Genomic DNA, 627 nt, shown 5'->3' with positions numbered 1-627 from the left:
AATCAAAGTATCAAAATAATTTAGAAACTCTTCAAATAGGGTACATATTCCTCAGCATCAATACTGTAATCAAAGTATCAAAATAATTTAGAAACTCTTCAAATAGGGTACATATTCCTCAGCATCAATACTGTAATCAAAGTATCAAAATAATTTAGAAACACTCTTCAAATAGGGTACATATTCCTGTTGGCTTTATGTGAACTTTATTTTAAGTAAACCTCAAATGATTCTAAGAAGAGAACATATACCAGTTGAAAGACTAATTGACTTATCAACAAAGAAGTGACCATTTTATTCTGTTTAATAGTAAGACAGCTTTATTTCTTTAAGAAAACTTCCAATGATTTACCCCATCTTTTGTGTTTCTGTAACTGATTTGCCTCAGCAAATTCTAGATTTATTGTATGTGGCACATAGCAGGCAAAAAATGGGAATACAACTTGTGGATGTTTCTGACACGAAATCCCTAAAACAAGGTAATAAATATGTGTTTAAATTAACTTAATTAGTATTTGTCAAAATACAAATTATTAAGTATCAAGTATAGCAGTTTTAGGTATATATTACACAGTTGGGTGGGTAGTATGCAGTATAATGAAAGTTTATTTTGCACAAATATTGTAC

The sequence above is a fragment of the Limulus polyphemus genome, unplaced genomic scaffold (assembly GCF_000517525.1).
Source record: "Limulus polyphemus unplaced genomic scaffold, Limulus_polyphemus-2.1.2 Scaffold2983, whole genome shotgun sequence".
NCBI classification, from domain to species: domain Eukaryota; kingdom Metazoa; phylum Arthropoda; class Merostomata; order Xiphosura; family Limulidae; genus Limulus; species Limulus polyphemus.
Note: the sequence above shows the minus strand (reverse complement) of the source record.